Source organism: Lissotriton vulgaris, chromosome 6 (assembly GCF_964263255.1).
Source record: "Lissotriton vulgaris chromosome 6, aLisVul1.2, whole genome shotgun sequence".
Taxonomy (NCBI): Eukaryota; Metazoa; Chordata; class Amphibia; order Caudata; family Salamandridae; genus Lissotriton; species Lissotriton vulgaris.
In genome coordinates, this window is record NC_141694.1 from 1,720,797,117 (window position 1) to 1,720,820,618 (window position 23,502).

The following is a 23,502-nucleotide window of genomic DNA, read 5'->3' on the forward strand; positions in this document are numbered from 1 at the left end:
CTAGGATGTGGCAAGGATTTAATTATGCATATAAGGCCCACAGCATACTTACAGTGGTCAGTTGTGTTATCACAACACCATTACTTATTATGTCCACAGTATGCCAAGCAGTGCAATCATAAAACCTACAATGGCCATAATACCCCAGTTAGTGCTTCCCTGTCCTAAAGCCATAATGCTAAGAATGTCAACATTGCCTATTACCAGGGCTACCATATTACCAAGAAGACTTGTATCAGTTCATGTCAGTGTCACTGTCATGTCAATCTCTCACTTTCCCTCTCATGTCAACTTATCTCTCATTGAACGGGCTCCATCTGTTAGTTTTTTTATTTACATTTTCCACCTTTCCTCTCCAGATCCTTTAACTCGTACCTCTATTGACTCTTGTTTCCTTGATGTCACCTTCAAACTTGTATTTCTGAGAAACTTCTCATCTCCTTCTCTGTGTGGCTTTCATCTGCCTCCTACCTTAGTCTTTCTCTCTCAACCTTTCCCTCTAACCCCCTTCTCATTTGTTGTAGAAATCAAAATATGCTGCCTCTAACAAAGTAACTTGCAACAGCATCTATTCTAGGCCTCACTAATGTATGAAATTGAATCCTTCCTTTTACAGTAAACAAGGGTTGAACTTAGTTGGCACCTGAGAAGTGAAACTACAAAAGTTGCACTGTGTGTTAACTAATGAGGAACTGAGCTTCATAATTACATAAAACTGAAGTCATAAGTAAAGCATTATTTATTTGAAAAGTTTTATGAAGCGCAAACATAACCCTTAAGGGTATCCGAGCGCTGTACAGATGTGGCAAAAGAATGAATAAAACCAAACACAATGGTATAAATGGTGTAGTTAAGTTCACACACCGTCAAACAAAGGGGGGAAACAATCAAGGTCAGGGGTTCGTGAGTCGGCCCGACCTGAATAGTATCAGAAGGGCCATTCAGCGCGATAACAATTTTACAGACAATCATAAAATAAGTCAAAACAACGGTGTAAAATAAGTATCAAATTTGTAGACTGAGCATGAGAACATGTTGATGCTGTTAATGTTGATTAAAGAATAGCCGTTTTACATGTTTCTTGAAAGATGCAGTGGAAGGATTGAATCAGATCTCGGGAGACAGAGTGTTCCAAATTCTTGGAGCAAGACCAGTGAAGGCACGATTATAAGAGCTTTTCTTTTTGAATTTGGGAGGGTTCAAATGTAGAGTGGACTTTCTTATAAAGTTCCGACATGAGCCCTATAGTTCAAGCTTATTCATCAAGTAAACCGGGGTGTTCTAATGTATAGCTTTATGCGTCAAGCAAGCTATTTTGAAATGTATCCTAGCTTAGATAAATAGCCAATTTAGTTGTAAAAGATCAGGGAAATGTGGTCCTGCTTTCTGGAGCCAGTGATGAGCCTGGCCGATGTGTTTCATGTAGCTCAGAGCGGAGCCAAGCTAGCTTTGCGAAGCACAGCAAGGGTCACCAAACCATATTCCAGTTGAGAGATAACCAGGGAATCTACAGCAGGCCTAATGTCTTTAGGGGGGAAGGAAAGGCTGGATTTTCTTAAGGGTGTTGAGTTGAAAGTTCGCTCCCCTATTAGTTGCACTGATGTGAGCTTGCATAGTTAGGTATTTGTCTAAGGTAATGCCTAATGATTTAGCAGAGTCTACCACATGAGGGGTGCAGTTAAGAGCAGTGAGTTGTTTAGGCCAGTCCAGGGAAGGTGCAGAGTGGTTGCGGGGATTTAGTTTTGAGAGTATTAAGAAAAGATGGTTCTGGGCTAACCATTGTTGAGTTTGTGAAAGTGCATCATTTAGCGTGTTTATGTCCTCTTGAGAGGAGATCTGCAAGTACAGTACGGTGTCATCCGCATACATGCGGTACTGATTGTTAGAATGGTTCAGAATGTCGGTAAGTGGTTCCATAAAAGGGTTGAAAAGAGTGGGCTAGAGTATGGATTCTTGCGTAAACCCAGTGCATCGAGAAGTCCTCCCCCCTAGGAAGCAAGGTCATGGGAGTCGAGAAAGGGTTGAAAGAGTGGTAAGCCTGTTGCTTGATGATTTCATAGAGCTTCTTGGGTCTATTTTTAGTGCCTTTCAACTGAGCCCTGAAGTGGTCTGTTTTAGCAATGGGGAAGTGTTTGTTATATGCACTTCTCACCTTCCTTAGCTGAATGAGGCTTGTGGTGGAGGGCAATTTCTCCAAAGCCTCTCTGAGAGTCTAAGATTGTGACGTTCATCATTTAGGGCACCATTAAACCAAGGTTTGGATTGTTAGACTGAGTTGATTTGGCGCAATAGTATCAAAAATGTTAGCCACTGTGATAATGTAGTGATCTGAAAGATCGTCATGGTTGGTCATGTTAGGAGGAAGCTGGAACCTTTTTTGGTGATGGATGTTAGAGCATTGATGTTGATGTCTCTCAGATTGAGAGTAAGTTGTTTTGCTTTAAGAGGTTTGCCCTGTCTGCACATGAACTTTTCCAAGATGTGGAAGGAAATTTGATGATAATCCGACCAGTCACACAGTAGAATGACACCCACTTGCATGATATTGTCTTTGGCTATGATAGGGTTGAGGGTGGCGCCCTTGTTGTGGGTAGATCCCTTACAGACCTGTGAGAAGTTAAGATCAGAGAAGAAAGTCTAAAGGAGCAGATTAAAGGATCATTTGTGTCATTCCAATGGAGGTTAGGGTCTCCGAGGAAAATATGGCAGAGATGGTCCGAACTCGAGCTAATGACCTCCATGATTTGCTCCATGAAGATCAGATCATCACCCGGTGGATGATAAAGCGAGTGAAGCATACAGACAATCTTGCCCTAATTCCAAATTTCAGTGACAAGTTGCTCACAAGAAGACAGGAAAGCATGTTGCAACTGCTTTATAATGAGGCTGGAGCAATGAATGCATTCAATGCACCCCCCCCGTTTTAACAAGTCAAACGCGTCTGATAATGGCGTAATCAGGGGGGATTAAGATGTCGAGAACAAGGGAGGAGGCGTCATTGAGCTAGGTTTCAGTGACAATCAGTAGTTCCAAATCTTGCAAAACGATGAGTTCCAAAATATCGACTGCATGTTTCACAGCCGATCTGCAGTTGAGTAGCTTTGATTTGTTGTGATGGTTGGTAGGGACCACTTCATGATGAGAGGTAGTTATTTAAAGTAGGTTATCCTTGTTAACCGATCTGTAGCTAACCCCAGATTTCCTGTTAAGGTCTGAGGTAATAGTAGGGATGTTGATAGTAGAGTTAGAGGAGGAAAACATCCTTGAGCCACTGTACGAGAATAAAAGAGCAAGAGTGCCAACATCCGAAAGCTGAGGCTGGATCCTATGGGGCCTAGAATGGTGGTTAGGGAGAGGCCTAGAACTTCAGCTGGAACTAAGAGGGAAGTGGATAGAGGATTTATCGTCCCCGGCGTAGAACACTTTTTGGTGGATTTTGTTTATTGGTCCCCTGGGAGGGGTGTGTATTCCAGAGCTTCTCCATCTCCATGGAGAACTGTAGAAGGGTCTGCATGAATTGGGGAAGAAGAGGCAGAAGGAACAGAGGGTGCTGATATTGTGGGTAGACAACTATGATGGAGAGTGGCCAGGTTTGAGTTATTAAGTGTGTTCTTGATCCTCAAAAAGATAGAGTCAAAGCGCTTGCGGTTCTGGTCCGAGGCTTTGATAAGGATATTCCCATTATTGCTTAAGAAAATGTTCAGATATGCCTTAAGGGCAGGGGAGGTTAGTGTCATTAAACAGAAACAGTGTGGTGTTTTGGTCAGCTGTTTGGAGTGAAGTTTGGAAGTTAGACACTTTCTCCACTGGACTCTTCTGTTAGTGTAGTAAATGAGGTATGTCATCACAGTCCCTTTAGTAGAAATATATGTGTCCGAGATAAGTGTTTCAGGACATTATTTGAGGAGCTTGTATTTGAAGGTCTTTTTTGCATTCTTCGACAGGTTGGAGGGGTAGATAATCTTAAAAGAATTCAGACCTACCTGAGCAAGGTTGTCAGAGGAGCGAGAGGTGTGTTGACTGTGGGTAGCGATCAGAAAGAGGAGGTGAAATAGTCCAAATTAGAGGAGAACACTTAGAGATAGAGGAGGTAAGGTAGTCCAATTAGAGGGGGGCACTTAGAAATAAAGAAGGAAAAGTAGTCAAATTAACAAAGATCACTTTAAAGTGAACAGTGCGTCTGTAGAGCAGATTTCCCTCCCCTCTCTAGCTGAGTGTTAGGAAGACTTTCCAGACACGAGTAGCAAGGCAACATACAGGATAAAGTTACAGTATCAATTCCAGATCGCTCTAAGTCCTACCGCTGTGATGAGGTAAGAATTAAGATAAACCAGTGAGGCATATATGTTGTAGAAGAAGTTTGAGTGTGACCAAAGGAGGCTCATGGTTTACGGCGAAAGAGCTACCCCTTTCCAAGATAGCTGCCCCCTCTGACAATTGGGATCCTAGAATGCCGGAGGTAGCCTCGGTCCTATTACTATTTTCACTGGGATCCTAGGATACCTGAGGTAGACTTAGTCCTATTACTATTTTCACAGAAAACTTCACTAGGACATTTCCTTTCCGCATCCCCTGGAGGCCATCTTGAGCAACATCTTTGTGGGGGGCCAGGGAGCGAGGAGCAGGTTGAGGGACCCCTAAAGTGGAAGTTAAGGGGTCACACCCATAGAACTCAGCTAGGCATGCAGACATCCACAACCAGACCAAGTCGGCTTCATTACCGGCACTTCAGCCCTGCCGGGAGTTGCCAAATGCAGAGCAACCAGTGGAAGAGGCATCCCAGTCTCCAGCTTCCGCAGCACACGTAAAATCATGATGGCCCCAAAGAAATCAGGCCGTCAGTTCAGGCAGGGGGTAGGACTCAGGAGGAAAAGATCGCAGCACCCAAGGAGAATCCCTGGCTGCACCTCTAATAGTCATCCAGCCTGGAGGAAACACAGTTCACAGTGCCAACAATGAACACCCGGCAGCGCCGCTCACAACCATCCTACCCAGAACATTCCAGGAGAGGAGGTGACAATGGGACAGCCAGAGCCGATCCGATCAGATGAACAAGCAGCAAGGGCTCTCCCTGCACACCGGCCAGTCGCCTCAGTAAACATCGTCACGGGGCAGTATCGAGCCGGTCCAGCACTGAGCAAGTCAGCGTGATTGATGTGGAGCTCAGTCGGATGAGCAGCAAGGGCTCTCCCTCCACACCAGCCAGTTGCTTCAGCAAAGCATGTTCGAGTATTCCAAGGTATTCTCTTCACTATGAGTTTTACATTTTGGAAATGAGGTAGTGATATGTGAATGGTACCACCTCCCAACCTCATTAAATTTCCTTGTAAATATAGATGTTGAACAGGGTGAGGCTGAGGCATGATCCTTGTAGCACGTTCCATATGATGCCTTTGGGTGCGGAGGGGAAGCGGGGCAGTCGGGTGCTCTGTGTGCATCCTGTAAAGAAGGAGGCCATCCACTTGAATGCATCTTGCGGTGTGCCTATGTTGTAGAGTCTGTTTATGAGGGGGTTCTGGGAGACTGTGTTGCCATGGAGAGGTCAAGGAGGAACAGGGCCACAGTTTTTCATGATCAAGGTGTGTTCTGACATCTACTGTGGGGGAAATCAGTGCTGTCTCTGTGCTATGGTTTGCATGGAATCCTGATTGAAAGGTGTACACAGTTTACGATAAATATGAATGATTAACAGGTAATGTTTGAAATAAATATAGTGCACTACAAGAAATGGAAACAAATCATGAAGTGTTGAGAGAAGAGTAGTTTATTTACCAAAGGAAAGAAAAAAGTAATGAAGAAAGGACAGCTTAGGAAGAAATTTGAACCCATATATAGAGTGGTGGAGAAGGTCGAAGGACACAAGACTGACGTTTGAACAGTGCAAATATGACATTTATACCGTACCCAATGAGCAGTGCAAATATGACATTTATACCGTACCCAATGAGCAGTGACCCCCCAGCGCTTGTAGCGCTTCAGTCCCCTTCTCACCCCCTCCCCCCTTGCACCGGACCTGCTCTCGGCTGAGTGTTGATGCCGAGGGCAGGACACCGGTTTTTGGCCGCCATCTTGGGTAGGGTTGGGCTTCCTGATGCGATTTGCAGCGTCATAAAAGGGACGAGAGGGCGAGTGTAGGTAATTCTGACTCTGCACGCTTTTTTCCCCCTCCTGAGGCGGAAGCCGGGAGGTCTCTTGCCTTTCCTCTTTGTTTTAACTGTCTTTAAATTGTTGCATTTCGCTTTTTGCACTTCGTTTCACCTGAGCTTAAAAGGTGGGAATATTGTGTGATTATTGTGCTGTGACCCCCCAGCGCTTGTAGCGCTTCAGTCCCCTTATCACCCCCTCCCCTCTTGCACCGGACCTGCTCTCGGCTGAGTGTTGACGCCGTGGGCAGGACACCGGTTTTTGGCCGCCATCTTGGGTAGGGTTGGGCTTCCTGACGCGATTTGCAGCGTCATAAAAACGGGCAGGGATAACTCCGCGCAGCGGACGCGATCAGCGGGCGCGCCGGATCTGCGCCGGAGTCGTGCCAGAGTCCTGCCCGTCTGCGCCCGTCCGCGACACGGCAGCGGACGGCGCGGCGGCAGGCTCTGGCCATAGGCTTACTTACTATGCAGCGGATCTACTATCTTTTAATCTTAATACCGCTACCTGTCGGTATGTCTTTCCTGGCCGATTCAAGGGTAAATGCTGCTGCCCAGGTTGTGGTTGGTACCCTAACATTTACCGGGCTTCTGAGGGTTCCCGTCCACTCCCGTCTAAACAGTTTAAGTGCTTATTGCTTAACACCCGTTCTTTACATAGGCACGCTTTAGACATCTTTGAGCTACTTACCTCTGAGAAACCTCTCTGTCTCTTGCTCACAGAAACATGGCTCTGCGAGTCGTCTAATCCTGACATCGCGGTAGCCTTTCCGCCAGATTATATTGTCTATAGACAGGATAGGACAGTGGGAAAAGGTGGTGGTGTTGCTCTTGCAGTTCTAAGATCTTTTGCCTGCACAATTACTCCATCCCTGCCTACACCTGGCTGCGAATCCCTCGCCTTTTCCATTGCACTCTCCCCGCATCAATCTTTTTCTGGGCTTCTTGTCTATAGACCTCCGGGTCTGCGGGGTTCCTTCTTCGATGACCTTCAATCTGCTATCACTGCTCTTTGCTTGAAGGTGGAAAACTGCATAATGGGGATTTTAACATCCTTATGGACGTTGAGTCGGACAGTGAAACGATTAAAATCAAGGACATCACTGCTCCTCTTGGTCTAACTCCTTACATCTCAAGTGCGACTCATGATAAGGGTCACACGCTTGACCAAGTGTTCTCCACCTTTCCCCTTATTATGTCCCATCCCACCCCTGTTCTCTGGTCTGACCACTCTTTGATCAGTTTTTTAATTCAGGGCAAAAGTAAAACATCTTATACTAACTCAGACCACCTTAGGCATCACAGAAGACCTTTGCATAAAATTACCCCTGAGAATCTTGCTCAAGCGTTTCAGGAATATCCCTGTATCCTATCCGGCCATCTGGAGAGGGACCTTGAAACCTTCCAAGAATGGTTAACTGAAAGGCTTGATGATATTGCTCCTCTTTCGACCCCCCCTTCATCTGTCAAGCGTAGCTCGGCTCCTTGGTTCTCGAAGTCACTTGCTCTGGCACGCCGTAACTGTAAGTTAGCCGAAAGATTCTGGCGGAAGCAATATGACCAAGAAGCTAAGTCTGCCTATAAACTATCTATTAAATCTTACCATTCTGACATTCTTGAGGCCAAAAAGAACTATTTTGCAGATAGAATTGAGTCTGCGTCAAATTCCAGTAAAGAAATTTTTACCATTGTTAAAGAGTTTATCTCTCCCAAATCTAGCATAGTTCAGCATAAGTTCTCTGAACCTTGGGTAAAGGAGCTGGCCATCTTCTTCAATACTAAAATCAAATTGATTCAAGAATCTTTTCCACCAGCTGCCCCTAATGCATCATTGCATGACTCCAATCGGACGTCTTTACCTCCTGATTCCTGCTCCATTCTATCGGAGTTTCCTCCTTTATTGGAATCTAATTCTCTGGATCTTTTACTCAGGATTAAATCTGGCTCTCCGCTTGACCCGTGTCCGGCGAGCTTTTTAGCCAGGAATGCCAAGACTTTGAATTCCTTAATTTCCCCTGTTTTGAACCTTTCTTTGTCCTGCGTCATGGTTCCCCCAGCCTGGAAGAAGGCAATGGTCGTCCCCCTTCTAAAAAAACCAGGCCTTGATCCAGAGATACATGCTAACTATAGGCCCATATCTCTCCTGCCCAGTTTGGTTAAGATCGTCGAGAAGCACGTTCACTCTGTGCTTTCTTCCTTCCTTGAAGACCATGGGTTACTCCACTCTACCCAATCTGGCTTCCGTTCCAACTTGAGCACTGAGACCGCTCTTTTGGAAGTTAACGAAGCCATTAAGGAAGTTCTCGACGCAGGTGGAAGAGCAATGCTGGTGATGTTGGATCTGTCGGCGGCCTTCGACACCGTCCCGCATGAGGCCCTCTTGAGAAGACTTCACGAGATCGGTCTCAGAGGGACGGTGTTGAGCTGGCTAAGATCTTACCTAGCGGGTCGTCGACAAGTGGTCTGGGCCCCCCCGTACTCCGCCGAGGTGCCGCCTATGGATGTCGGAGTCCCACAAGGGTCGGTGCTGAGCCCGACCCTTTTTAACATCTTCATGACTCCTTTGGCGGTACTGGCGGAGTCAATGGGTGCCCAGATCATATCATACGCTGACGACACCCAGCTCCTCTTCACCTGCAAGAAGGGCATGGAGTTCGACGGGGAGAGCATCCGTGGTTGCCTTGGGGCTGTCTTCAACTGGTTTCAGGGAAGCAGCCTCAAGTGCAACCCTGATAAATCTGAGGTGCTCTTCTTCAGCTGTCAGACAGAACCACCCTGGCAGGAATGGTGGCCGGTTTGCATGTCCCCCCCTTCCTCCTCCTCTTTGGTCGCTAAAAACCTCGGGGTCAAAATTGACAACACCCTTGCCTTGAAAACACAGATCACAGGTCTCACGGGTACCTGTTTTGGTCTGTTAAAAATGATGCGTAAATTCCTTCCTATGCTCCCTTTAGCCCACAGGAAGCTGACAGTACAAGCTCTGATTTGTTCCAGGCTTGACTATTCAAATATCCTCTACCTGGGTTTGCCGGATTATCTCTTGCACAAACTCCAGGTTGTACAAAATTCTGCGGCAAGATCCATCTTCTGCCTACCCCGGCAAGCCAGATCATCGGAGTTGCTTTCCTCCCTGCACTGGCTTCCGATCAAGAAGCGAATCACATTCAAAGCTCTTACACTGGCCCATAAGGCACTCCATTTGGTAGGGGCCTCCTATATTCAGAAACGGATTTCTTTCTACAAGCTCACCAGATCTCTCCGGTCGGAAAATCTTGGCCTGGCAATGGTGCCTCCCATTAAGAAAGTCAGAATAGGTGGACGTTCCTTTAAATATCTCGCCCCCAAATTATGGAACTCCCTTCCCGTTGATCTCCGCCGCATTCCCAATCTGTTTGCCTTTAGAAAGGCCTTGAAAACTTGGCTTTTTAATCAGTAATTCTGCTATGTTTCTGTTTGTCCTTCTCCTTTTTTTCAGTAATGGGTCAGAAAGCGCCGGGACACTCCTTGGAGTAGCCGTGCGCTATATAAGTCACCCATTAACATTAACATTAACAGAAGGGCACAGAATTGAAGGAAAGGATAGCGTTAAAGGAAAGGATAATTGAACGACAACAGAGAGAATCAAAAACACACAAAAAATAGAGTGCAGTGATAATAATCAACAATAGATACAGATGGACAATGCTTACTATCCCATTCCAACATTTTCTTATAAGAATATTAAAGCTGCAGGTGCATATTAACAAGGGCTTTATCTCTCCTTTTTTGGCTTTAAAAGCCAAAAAAGCAGATACTTTTATCACTTGATCACTTTTATCATTGCGTTTAATTTGAATTATGAGTGAGAAACTCCTATGGCAGCTGGAATTTTTTCTGTGCAAGAATGCGACAATGAGAAGACTTTCACTTCTGTTGTTTAGACTTGTAAACAAATATTACCATATTTCCAGTGAAAAGCATCATATGTGTGAAGAGGTCCCATGACAGACCACTATTTCCAGCTCTCTAAGGTGGTAAAATTGCACTGCTCCAACTATTTAGGAAACCAGTCTCTCCAAAATAGTTGCAGGATCACAGAACTTTTTGACTGGCATTATTTGGGGAGAGGAGTTGGCCTAACAGCTAGGGCGGTCGACCTCTAATCTAGGGAACTGTATTCGAGTCTAGGCAATGACGCTGAACATCTTGTGATTCTGGGCAAATCACTTAATCTCCCCATGCCTAACAAAAAAAAAGAATGTGTCTTTATGTAAAGTACTCTGACACCCGATTGGGCCAAGTTCGCACTATATAAAAAAAAATATATATTATATCATGTGCTTAGTGGTAAAATAAGACAGTTCCTTCACCAAACTCATTTACCCTTCTATCATGATAACTGGCTTCTGGAGGCGGTACTGCATGATAAATTTGTGCACGTTTGGTGTTTGCCTTTTGTTGTGGTACTGTTATTTTTTGTGCAGCTGTGTTTTTTGCTTGATAATGACCGTTTGTTTTGTTGTGTTGCACTGCTGCTGTTGTGTTGTATTTTATTTTAACTGTTTTGTTGTAATGTGCCCTCTTATGTTTTAACTGTGCTGTTATGTTAATTTATTTATTTTTGGTGTTATGTTCTGGTGCTTACTTTAGAGATGCCAACACATGCTGCTAAATTTCCAGCCAACACAAGCACATGCCTTGAAAGTTCCTGTGTTAAGCAACCATTTACCACTGTCTAAGGTGGCAAAATGGTAAAAGTCCAGCTCTTCAACTGCTTAAAACACCAGTCGGACAAAAACTGTAGCAAGGTTTTCAGTTTTAATAGAAAATTTGCAGTGCTCACTTTTTCTGATATTCCTTGATGCGTTTTAGATAGAGGTGCATGGGTATAATATCTGGCATGGTAATCTAACAGAAATCACCTGCAGAGTGCCTCGGGGCTTTTGCCTGAGCCCCACCCTCATCAACATCTACATTGCCCCAATTGCAGCCATCGTCAGAAGCCTCGGACTCAACATCGTCTCCTACGCTGATGACACATAGCAGATGATCACGCTCACAGAAGAACCCACAGTCACCAATAACAACTTTCACATTGGGATGAAAGCAGTCGCCTCCTGGAATAAGGACAGCTGCTGCATGCTTCACTCAAACAAGACTGAAGTCCAACCTTCTCGGCTCCATCCCCTCTACCTAGGATGACTCCTGGTGGCATGTAGCGCTCGGAACCCTCCACACCGGCAGAACACGCGCAAAACCTTGGCATTATACTGGACTCCTTGCTCTCAATGAGCCGCCAAATCAACTTCTGCTTCCACACACTCCTCCTGCTTCAGAAGATTTTTAAGTGGATCCCCACTGAGTTCAGCAAAAAGGTCACCCTTGCGCTCATCAGCAGCAGACTCGACTATGGCAACACACTCTACGCCAGCACCACCCAGAAATTCCTAAAGAAACTGGAGAACATTCAGAACGCCTCCACCAGACTCATCCTGAACATCCCTCGCTGCAGTCACATTACCGGTCACCTGACAGACCCCCACTGGTTCCCGATCAACAAAAGCCCTCTGCAACGCCTGGCCTGCATGCCTCAACCACCAACTCTCCTTCTACACACGTACCAGATATCTCCACTCCCCCCCAACCGCCACCATCACAATTTCTGTCAATTACATTTGAATTTTTCTCAAATATCATTGGCTGATGAATGGAATCAACCTTTTCCTGCATCTTAAAAAATGTCCACAGCCAAAGGGTGAGGCACTATGAGAGGTACATGCCCCATGTGGAATGTTTGGGCACTGAAGAACGTGCATAACATGGACAAAGTATGAAAAATACTTTGTACAGTAAAATCACCATCTTCATTCAAATTGGGATCATGTGGCTGACCTTTTGTATCCATTAAACGGCATTGTTTCCTAAAAAAACATGGTTTGCATTACAATTTTGATAAAAACACTATGGGGTCTATTATAATGTCGGGCGGATCCCCCTCCCGCCTCCCATTTTTCCCCGCCTAATTATGATGGCGGGGGTACCGTGGCGGATGGGAATGCCGTCCACCGCTTTTACGCCCAGTCGACAAGTCGACCGGGTGGAAAAGGGTTGAATATGGTGGGTGTGAATTACGAACACCGCCATCCATATTATTATGCAGGTGGGAAGTAGCCTTTCCTTGGCGGCGTTGCTGCCACGGAAAGGCATACGGTGTGCGAAGTTGGGGGCTGTTGCGGGTCCCCAGGATGTTGGGGGGTAGGGTGGTACATGGGAGGTACCTATGGTACCCCCTGCATTTGCAGGCACAACGTGGCAGGCACCACTCGGTGCCTGCTACGTTGTGCCTGCAAAGGCACCCCTGCATTTGCATGCACAACATGGCAGGCACCACTCGGTGCCTGCCACGTTGTGCCTGCAAATGCACAGTGTGCAGCCACAGTATTGTGGTAGGCAGTGCTGTGTGCACCGCCCGCCACAATGATGTTAATGGGGGATGCCACCGCCACGGTGGCGGTGGCATCCTAATTGCCGGTGCGGAACCGCCACACCACTGGGGGCCGGTCCCAGCAGCGCTAGGGTGGCGGGCGGACATAAGTCTGTCCACCATCCTAATAGGCCCCTTTGTTTGAGAAAATACCCTGGTAGGTTACACAGGCAAATGCTGCTTGTCTGGCCATGTGCAACTGGCGGTTTCAGTGGCAGAAGGCTATACGAAAGGTGATCAGATAAAAAATTGGAAAGTTAAATATTGTCAAAAATATTGAGTTAGAAATATCATCATACAGAAATACCATGGGCAAGAATATAGATTTTAAGGTAAGTAATATCAATATCGAAATCATTAATAAACTTTACAAAATTATTGTTAATAATATCGTTTTTAAATTATGTTTATGTATTTTAGTATGTTTTTGAATTGTATATGTTATAAATAGTTTTTATAATTATTGTTTTAAAAAATGTATTTTATTTTCACAGTGTCAAAACACAGAGAAGCAAACAAAAAAAAGAAGACCAAACAACCGTTGTTCAGTACTTAACCAATAAAGCATTAAATCATGCATTCATATGAGTGGAGAAGGCCCCCCATATATACAATCCTATTTTTCATTTTCTTGCCCCCTTTATAGAAAACAAGCTTAATTCTAAACTTGCTAAATTGTACATTTTAGCCCGCCACCACTCAAAAGCTGGAGGCTCAGGTTGTAGCCAATCGGAAGCTATACATAATCATGCAACTGTCATAGCAACAAACAAAAAGAAACAATGTTTATAAAAATAATTCCCTTTTTTGAACCGCATATCCAATCCCCAATAGCTTTAAAGCCAGAGTAATATTGAGCGGGGTCCCAAAGACTTTGGTTATAAAGTTTTTAATATCATTCAAATGATTAATGAGTTTAACACAGCTATAAACAAGCATTTACAATGCAACGGTAGCCGGCCGAGCAACGCCGCGATCGCAAACACATCATTGCGACCCAAAACAGGAAAAAGGCATCGCGATCAGGCTGGTTAAGTGGAAACAACATGTTCGCAACTGTTGCGACCGCATGCGCAAGTTTTCGTTCTCGAACTGGCAAAAAAATCTTGCGAACTCGCAAAAAACAAAAAGAGTTTGCAAGCTCGCGGAATTTGACGGATTTTTGCGAATCGCGATTACGAATTTGCGGGAATTCGCGTATCACAAATTCGTATATTCCACCCATGCTTACAAAAAAGGCGAGGAAAATGGCGGGGGGGAGCACCAAGAACACCATGCTTACATACAGGCAAAGTCAGGGCACGCTGGGAGAGATGTCCCGAGAGCGCCTGACCAGGTACTACCCTCCGCTCCAGAGAAGTCTGCCCCTGTCGCTAATTGCCCAGTGAGCCTGGCACCAATGCCTTGTGTTCCCCTTTAATTTTGAATATTGATTTATTTTAATATATATATTTTATTCCACAAGATTATATAGCGCTAACACGACCCGAACGTAAGGAGCGCTTACATGAGCCCAGTTTTTACAAAGCATCAAAAGGCACGGGAGAGAGGAGCTTTGGCCAGAAACACCGGACGTGAACGCGACCCCTGAGGCTCGAACCCTGGTTCCCACACAAGAGACAGCAGCGTGCACTCGTCCCAAAGTATGGAGCTCGGGTCGCTGTGCCAGTCCCTCCTAAAAGGAAACTACGCAGGCCGTTCCGGAGCAACACCACTAGCCTGGGGGGAGAGGCCCAGCGACACGGATGCATCCCTGATATCCCGAACGCTGCGAGGGAAGTGACATGGGGGGGAGTTCATGCCAGTCGGAACCCCAGCACAACTCGTGGTGCCCCCACATGTTCGGGACCAAGTAGCAACTCCAGTCACCCATAGAGGGCAGAATAAGCCCACACCGTACTATTGCAAGGGCTCGTCCCGGTGTGCACATAGCCGGCCTTGAATCAGAGGATCAAAACGGCACCTCTTGTGATCGGTCCTAGGACTTGGAGATCAGGTGGTGCCACAGGTCAGGATTGAGGTTCCTAGAAGAGCTGTCTCCCTCCCCTGGTAAGGTTAACAGCGGTTGCTGCAGGCCGGTACCGAGATGCATCAACGGATTTGTATGTGGCTCCTAGCACTGGAACAGGAGGTGGTGTCCTATGATGTCACGCTCGTGGTGCATCGACAGAGCCGTGGGAGTGCTGGTACACAGTGGGCTGCTGAACTTTGAAGTGCAAACCATTTACGTGAGCATGTGCCTCCACGTTGTGTTTTCTCACGTTTTTCCTCTCCCCTCCCACCGACCCACAACCTGCTGTGAGAGTTAGGGTGAGCTGCCATAGTCACAAGCAGTGCGGCCCACACAGTATGACACGACCTGCCATTGCGCCCCTGTCCCCCAAGGCAGTGGGCTGCACACACTTCTTGCAGGGTGCAGAGGGCGCCAGCGTCCTAAAGTGGTCGATGCCGCTCAGCCTGTAATTAATTGCCGCGATTACAGCCTGCCCGCAGGCTGCGTGCTGGCAGTAGCCGGGTGCGTGCTGCCGCTAAGCAGAACCTGGAAACACACACACAGGCGCTGAACGAGCTAGCGCTGCAAGATCCATGCACTAGCTCCCACATCCATGGGGAAAATACCCACACAGTAACACTGAGCACGTACAAGGGGCTACCAAAATACAAGGCTTGGTGTGAAGCCTAAGGCCCCATCCCCGCTCTGCAGCAATATGACCACGACCAGGGGAGGGGCCCATCACCCTATGCAAACTTTGAGGAAATATCGGCAATTGTCGCTGCCCGTGACGTCGTCATTTTCCCTTTGCCTGCTGTCCCATGTGGACGAACTCGGCCTGACTTACTGCTGCGGTAAAAGGTTCCTTATCTTCTTTATGGGGCGAAACAGTTGGCCCCATAAAGAAGATAAGAAAGCTTTTACCACAGCAGTAAATCAAGTAGCCTGTCTGAAAAGGACTGGGCTTAGAGAGAAAGAAGAAAATCACTAGGATCTCTTCTCCAGTGGCTGGCCACCGTTTAGCATGAACGGTGATGCCAGCCAACGGAGAAGAGGCGGGGGCTTACCCTCGCTAGTGGAAAATACCCTATGTCATTAAATCTCGCCAGCGCGACTGGGCATGCGCGCAGTCTTTCGCAGGCCGAGACCTAAAAATATGGAGACTATCTGTATTATCTACCCCACATCGAAAGTATTTACCATCATAGCGATCTCCCCATTTGAACACACGCGCGGGGGTATAATATAGGTTAAATGCAGTTTTAAAAAATTGTACTTTTAAATCAGCAGATAAAAAACTTCCCTAGATCTGTCGATGGCACCCCCTATAGATATATCAGTTTCTCTCAAAATTACAGCCCATTGCTTGTTTTGTTTCTCCAAGTCATCTGGTCTATAAGAAAGTCATATTTTATATAGCGCACCTATTTTCCCCTGAGATTTTACCCCCTCAGTGTCAATGTCAAGTGCTTGCGACTGAGAAAATCACGCATTTGGAGAAATTCTAAAAATTGAGAGTTAGGTAAACTATACTGTCTTGCAAGATCTTCATATCGCTCCAGGGGGAAGCATGACATCCTCAATCGGAGCGCTATTCTAAAACTAACCAATTTGATTGAAACTCTGAGACATGTGAACTCAAACCATATAGAAAGTATTGAATTTAAGCCAATCCCAAGCGCAAATGGGAGAGAAATGACAGTGGTAACATGGAGGGACCCCTGGGTAGCCACAGAATTCTGGTAACATAGAAAAGAATTCGCAAAATGGGGAATCAAAATCAAACCTGTAGCATTAGAAAAATACCCGGGCCCGTTATCCTTGCTGGCAGAGGAAAGATCACAACCAGATTGTGGAATTCTTCGGGGGGCAGTTGGCTGCTCGGACAGTACCAAGGAAGGATGGTCCAATTTACGAATCATTCATCAAGGCTCGCCAGGAGGAACCAGGGAGAGCCGGAAAATTCTACCACCAACGCCAAGCCCCGCGGTTTATATGACGGAGAAAGCATGAAAGCCGAGCTTGAAAGTATGTTCATGGAACATAAACGGATTGGGGGGCAAAACAAAAGACGCCGATTTATTAGCTTTCCTAAATCAATTTTACATCATTCTACTCCAAGAGACTTGGTCAATTCCATCTGATCATATAGACGGCTTCAAGGAAATCCAACAACTCACCACAAAAAGAGGCCTTTTAAGTAGGGCCGCCGGAGGCCTATCGATTCATTTGAACACCAGCATTCCTTGGTCCTATGTTAACATTGACACGGCTCAAACATGGATCCAGTGCATCAAAATCAAGCTTCCGTCAGACCCTAGCCCAGGACCGCAGGGTGCTCAAGAGGCTCGGTCTCTGATCATCTGTAACATCTATATATATCCGGAATCCAAGAAGAAATCAGAGAAAATCCTGACCCTGAAAGCACTCCTCAAATCTATACAATCCATTTACCCACAAGCAGGGCTGGTCGTGTCTGGTGATCTGAACATGTTTCTATTACAAAAGGACCACGCACAAAACATCAAACAAAACAAACGGAAGGGCAAAACCATTCCTCAAATAATATCAAACCATCGGAAAAAGGATAAGCACAGCCTGCAGTGTGCCCTAAGTTTGCAGACATTGGAATGATCCCTTTGAATGGTCGTTTACAGCAAGACCAGCCAGCATCCCCAATCAGAATCGCTAAACAGGCTCAAGCCGTTCTTGACTACACGATAGTGGACCTAGAGGTACTACAAACAATCGTTACCTACAGAATAATCCACAAATTGGAGAGCGATCATAGTCTACAATCAATTGAGCTAAGCTATCAAACCAGAAGGGCACCAGCGTGCAAAGACCTGATTGAATCCTTGAGTCCCTATAATCTTAAACTATTGGTATGGAATGAAAAGAACGTCGATGAAATTATGACACATGTGAAAAAAGTACACGTAGAAGTCACTTGGATGAGCCCTTTAGAATATCAGAGCAATTGGGAAACTATGATCTCAAGCCTATCTGACAGTTTTGGTCATCAAACTTACACCAACAAAAGAAAATCAAGCAAAGTTCTCCAGGCGCCTCTGGGCTCAATAGCATGCAAAAAAGATTTTTAAACCGAGAAATCAGAAATCTACTAGGAAAAGACAAGACTAAGTGCGATGATATCAAGCTACAAATCCATAACTTAAGGCAAAAATACAAAAAAGACGTTTGGTTAGAAAAGTCAAAATACCTTACACAAATTTGGCAACAACTGTTAGAATCCAGTAATTCTAACAACAACAGGAAATGTTGGGCAATAATCAATAAGGTAGCAAACGGAGCGGCCCAGGTCTTCAATTAAAACATATTACAGAAAGACTGGATCCTGCATTTAGAGCAAACTCAAAAGAATAAATTCCATGCATGGACTTCAGACCATCTATCCAACCAACAAAATGAAAAGCAAGAAGCGGACCAAAAGTTTGATTATAACTTGATCACGCCATCCCAAGTACAAATGGCCCTAAACAAACTGAGGTCAAAAGGGGCGCCAGGCCCAAATGGTCTGCCAAATGGGCTGTTTAACCACGACCAACTCTTCTGGGCGGATTACCTAACCCCATTGTATAACAACGCTTTCCAAACAGGAAGCATACCCCCATCATGGAGAGGGAGCATTTTGCATCCAATTCTTAAAGCAGGGGTAAGAACAGACCCATCCAACTACAGGCTGATCGCTCTCATTGATGTGGAAGCCAAAACATACGCATCAAATCTCCTGAGAGCACTTGAAGACTGGGTCAGCTCGAACAATATTCTTCCAATCACCCAGACGGGGTTCAGGCCTGGAACCAATACGTCATGCAATCTGCTCGCGTTAAACCTTCTTGTCGATAGAGCAAAGGAAAAGACAACAAAGCTGTACACCTGCTTTGTCGATCTAAAAGCGGCGTTCGACACAGTACCAAGGGAGATCCTATGGCACAAGATGGCCAATTGGGGCATACCATCGAAGTTGCTACGGGCCATTATAAACCTACATACTTCAACCTGGGTTAAGATCAAAATAGGCAATGGTGACAGAACAACAGCAAAAATCCCCACCTACGTCGGTCTTAAGCAGGGATGTGTATTGGCCTCTACCCTCTTCAACATCTTCCTCGCGGACCTTGATAAGTGTATCTCGGAGATACAAAGTGACCCTCCAAAGCTAGCTCACCAGAAAATAAGGACCATACAGTACGCAGATGATATCGTACTTTGCAGCCAGACCCCTTTGGGTCTACAACGTTCCATCACAAGGTTGCACGAATACATCAGCACACATGGTTTGCAATTTAACTATAACAAAATGAAGATCGTCTGCTTCGCATCTCGGCCAGGGCGGCAATCATTCAAATGGTACATTGCAGGCAACACCATAGAGCAAAGCCTCTCTTACAAGTACCTGGGAGTACTCGTCGATTCAAGGTGGGCATTAAAAGACCATCTACAGTACAGAAAAGCCCAGTCTAACAAACTACAGTTTGCTCTAAATTTACTAAAAACAAAACTGAAATGTCCATCCAACGCATACCTACTGATGGTGATTGCGGCAAAGTTTCTACCATCCCTTACGTACGGTTCTGAGTTATATAGAGGCAAAGACGCTAACTTTCTGAATCAACAACAGTCAGAGCTGTTCAAATACATCTTTCGGATTCTGAGGTTTGCATCACAAGCGCAAGTCCTCACCTGAGAGCGATTACGAGATTGCTGCAGTGTTGCTCGGACGGAACAGAGCAGAGCAGCGAGGAGCTGCGGCGGCGGTGGCATCCGCGTTGTTTAGAAGCCGCGAAAGAAAGCCACGAAAAACCACGAAAACCGGACCGAAAAGACGCATCCAAGCCGCGTCCAAGCCGCATCTAGAACAGGCACAGGAGGTGGAGTGAGGGGGTAGAAGCTGCAGCGGCGGCGCCCCATCGAAAAGGCGCGAAATAACGAAGAAGACCGCAATTCAAAGAAATGGTCTGGGCAGAGCTGCAAGGAGCCGCGAGGGGCGGCTGCAGTGCGAGAAACAGCCGCAGGCTTCCCGGACTTCCCAGACCGCCGAGGCACCAGGAGTTGGCGGCGTGTAGCAGAGCCGTTGAAGCAGAAGCTAAGCTAAGCTAAGCTAAGCTAAACTAAGCTGAGAAAGCCGCAAAACCGCAAAAGCCCCCTTTTAGGCAGCAGGAGGCTGCAGGAGGGGGGGTCATGAGGTGGCAGCAGCGGGGGCAGCGGCGGTCCCACTTGACCCCTCCTAGCCGTAAGGACACAAAATAATGAAATCAAGGAAAAGCCAAAATTGAGAGGTGATCTGAGCAGCTGAGCAATGAAGTGCGACCCGGAGCTGCAAGGAGCTGCGAGGAGCCACAAGGAGCTACAAGGTTAAACCACAGCGCCCTTTCAAACTACGGAGAAAAAATTTGGGAGCTGGAGCCAGAGCCCCCAGAGAGGGTGAATTCGCAGGAGCCGCAGGCAGGCAGCCGAACTGTGTCAAGTAAGGAGTAAGGGGGACAGTAGAGGTAGAGGCGGGTGCACAGCGGAGGTACTTGGCGCAAGCCCAGCGGGATTTGTTGAGTGAGCCGGAACTTGAACTTGAACTGTTCATGAGCTGTTCATGAACAAAGACTAACAGACTAACAGAAATTAAATTAAAACGAGAGGGCTCGGAGTGGAGCAAGGGGAGGTGGAGAGTGGAACCTGGACGTACGGACATACAGACATACGTACGGACATACGGATACGTGGGTAAAAGGAGTTGAGTTAAAGGAGGGGGATAACCTGTGTAAATCGCGTCACCAGCAGGATCCCGACCACACCCCACCCCTCCCTGAAGCCCTGAAGCCCTGAAGCCCTGCATATCAGGCAAAAAACCTAAAGGAGTATAAAACCCCCCAAAATGCCTAAAAAAAACTCCTATAAATAGAAGGGTTTTCTGAAAAGATTACTAAAATACTCCCAAAGACCACCAAAGACACCCTGCAGGTACACAGAACCACTTCACCAGTAAACACCAGTAAACACCAGTAAACACCAGAACGGTGACCTTGATAACATCTTTAAACACATATTTAACACATATATCATCGGATACGCTTTAATTAAACATCAGCAAGAAGAGCAAGAAGAGCCTTTTATAAGTGGCCGTATCACCTAGCTACTTAACTACCTAACACCTTCCTTTCTTTTTCCGTGCTCTCCCCCGACAGCAGCTGTCACACAAGGGGCAGACAGGCTTGGGGAGGTTTGGGAAAGTCTGTGCAAGAGTGAATTAGAAGTGAGAGTGATCAAAGTAGCAAATAGTAGTCTGCAGATTACACATTCTTACTCAACGAGCAAACTTGTACCCAGGGATTTTAGAAAAAGCAAGCAGGGTGAATTGTGAACCATACCGCATGCACGCAGGCATAAGACCAATGTACCACGCTGAGATAACAACACCACATGCAAATCAGTAAAATAGCAACTGAGAACAAACCAGAAAAAATCAAGTTTTAGGAGAGTTTTGGAAGAGTTGGAGCAGAGTGACAAAAATACGGAAATACGTGCAAGTTTTCAGAAGGAAATAAGAACAGTCTAGCAAACAGTGAACAAACAAAGAAAGATCTCAAATATCAATACTAATTCAAACAGGTCGCCGGACAGAACATCAGATATTGGATTATGCGGTAAGGAAAAATTCGACAAACCCCAATACAGAAAATAGAAAGAAGGTTGGTGTTAAAAGGAAAAAAGAAACAAGGAAACAAAAGCAAGTCAGAGGAGTCGCCCGGAAAAGAACAAACAGATCGAATACAAACCCCCATGGTAGAGCCTTTCAAGATTGGGGAGGTGTGACGGGGAGGACCTGGAGTGGTGGACTACGACTCCCTTGACACCAATGTCTCTCCCCTTTCAACAGCGCGAGACACCCTGCCAGGAGGACGATTGGCTCTCTAAAGACTACGGGTACAATTGGGACGATGAGAACATTAAAGGACAGGGCGCCTTTATCTGCGCCTCTCAGATTGCCGAGACTCCTCCCCTTGATGACGTCGCGGGCCCTGCCGAGCCAAAAGAAGGACAACCCAGGAAGTGGACGGACGGCGTATCCCCGGAGTAAGAAGGAGTCGGAGACCGGAGAAGGAGAGAGCTAACATTGCACCCTCCGGAGTAAAAACCGAGCGCTAGTGTAAAATTGTATAGTCGATGTGAAAACCCCCCCCCCTTTCACGAGCACCAAAAATTCACTTGAGCACTTGGTTCTCCCTCACACCCGGCCCCACTGCATGACGTGAAGTGAACGTCCCAGTGACCCTTTCCTTTTGTTCTCTTCTGTTACATATCGTTTGCCTTTCCGGACCACTGGGCCATCTCGAGACTGGATCCAGACAGGAGAAGACATCCTGGAGCCTATTAAGAATACCAGAATGGATCCTGCAGCGTTTGCTAGGGAGAGACTTACTAGTAGAAGCCGGAGAGCATATATAAAAATAAAACCATCTTTAAAATCACTGATCAAAATTCTCGGACTCGGTTACTCCCACTACTCCTGCTCCTTTACAACTGGTGTCAGAAGTGGGGTTAACACCGCAGCCCATCTGTGATACCGAGATGGACGCTCTAATTCAACACATTATTAAGGGGCAGGAAAAACTCGAGTGGGCTGTACAGCAACAACTCACCTCAGCGCAGGCCGACCGCGAACTGTTCCAAAATACCATTGCGGCTCATATGGAAGGTCTGCAGAAAACCCCGCCACCCCCAATCGTTGCTGCACCTATTGATGGTAGAATTCATGTCCCAAACCCCTCTGGGATTGCTCTACAGAAATACGTCCAAGGGGAAGATCCCGATGCTTTCCTGATGAACTTCGAGCGAGCCGCTCGGGCATTGAGGTGGCCAGAGGATAAATGGCCCTTTTTTCTAGCTCCACTGCTGACAGGCGAGGCACAGTTCGCGTATCAGGTGGCCAACCCCATGGGCAATGCCCCCTACCCAATGGTGAAAAACGTCATCCTAGATCATTTGGGCTTAGATCCAGAGGCCTACAGGGTGCGCTTCCGGAAGGAAAAGGGAAGCCCCAATGAGAATCCCAAGACTTTGTTTTTTAGACTCAAGATGGCTGCTGATAAATGGCTGAAACCCGAGTCTAGCACCAAAGAAGAAGTGATGGCGAAAATCTACTTAGAGCAATTTATGGATGCTCTTCCCTATGGCTCTCAAAGGTGGCTACGCCAACACTCGGGACTCACCATCCAACAGGCCATAGAAATGGCGGCAAATTATGCACAGGCCCAGCCCCGGATCACAGGGTGGGACCACGAGAAAACCAATAAGAACATGCCCCCTCTCAAACCTGAGAAGAAACCAAAACCCCTGGTGGAACCGTTTAGACCCCGACCACCGAGGATGGAATCCCCAATGATGCGTGGGCCCCAGTGTTTTGACTGTGGCGAATGGGGGCACATCGCTCGTTTGTGTCCCAAGAAACGTACCACCGAAGAACCAATGGAAGTAGGGTATCTGCCCAAGACAGTGTTCTATTCCGCCGAATTGGGGTCCTCTTTCTATGTGAGTATGCGGATGAATGGCTATGTGGTCAAAGCCCTCCTAGATTCAGGGTGCAAACAGTCAGTGGTCCAAGAGCGCTTCATACATCCCAGTCAATACATCCCCGAGTCTCTGGTGTACATCAGGTGTGTACATGGGGATGTCAAGCCATACCCGCTAGCACAAGTCTCCTTAAGCCCAAACCAGAAGGACTCCTGTATAGTGAGAGTAGGGGTAGTTGACTCCCTTCCAGAGGACGCTATATTGGGGGTGGACAATCCCGAGTTCCTTGACTTGTTTAAAAAAACCCTAGATGAGCAGCTCCAGGCGGAAGGGGGACCCAAAGCGACCCTCCTAACCCCAGAACCATGGGTCCT